We start from the raw sequence: 458 nt of genomic DNA, 5'->3' as shown, positions 1-458 counted from the left end.
AGCATTAAGACAAACGTGCAAACTAAGAAAGATTTTAGAAAAAAAAAGACGACAAAAAAATGGTGATTTACAACAGTCAATTTTAAACTAAATGTGAATATTTGGCTTATATGTGTAATCATTCATCATAAATCTCAGTGTACACATGTGCGTGATGCAGATTACTCCTATGATTGCGATTATCTCTAAATCACCCGGAATGTGTAGCTAGTTTGCGCGGCCATATTAGTGTCTTCGTCAATTAGTATTTAAGGCAAAGAACATTCTTGTCTCCTTAGGTAATGTTGGAAAATCGGGTAAAAAAAATGGTGATCAGAGAAAAAATAATAATTATGATTATGGCAATGGAATCTTTGGTGGTGTTTTTCGTTTATGTGAATTTTAGCAAGATTTTTATTGTTCGGATTATTACTATAATCATTTACTGTTCCTTTATGAGTGATTCATGCACTGCTAGA

This window comes from Penaeus monodon, chromosome 23 (genome assembly GCF_015228065.2).
Source record: "Penaeus monodon isolate SGIC_2016 chromosome 23, NSTDA_Pmon_1, whole genome shotgun sequence".
Taxonomy (NCBI): domain Eukaryota; kingdom Metazoa; phylum Arthropoda; class Malacostraca; order Decapoda; family Penaeidae; genus Penaeus; species Penaeus monodon.
Note: the sequence above shows the minus strand (reverse complement) of the source record.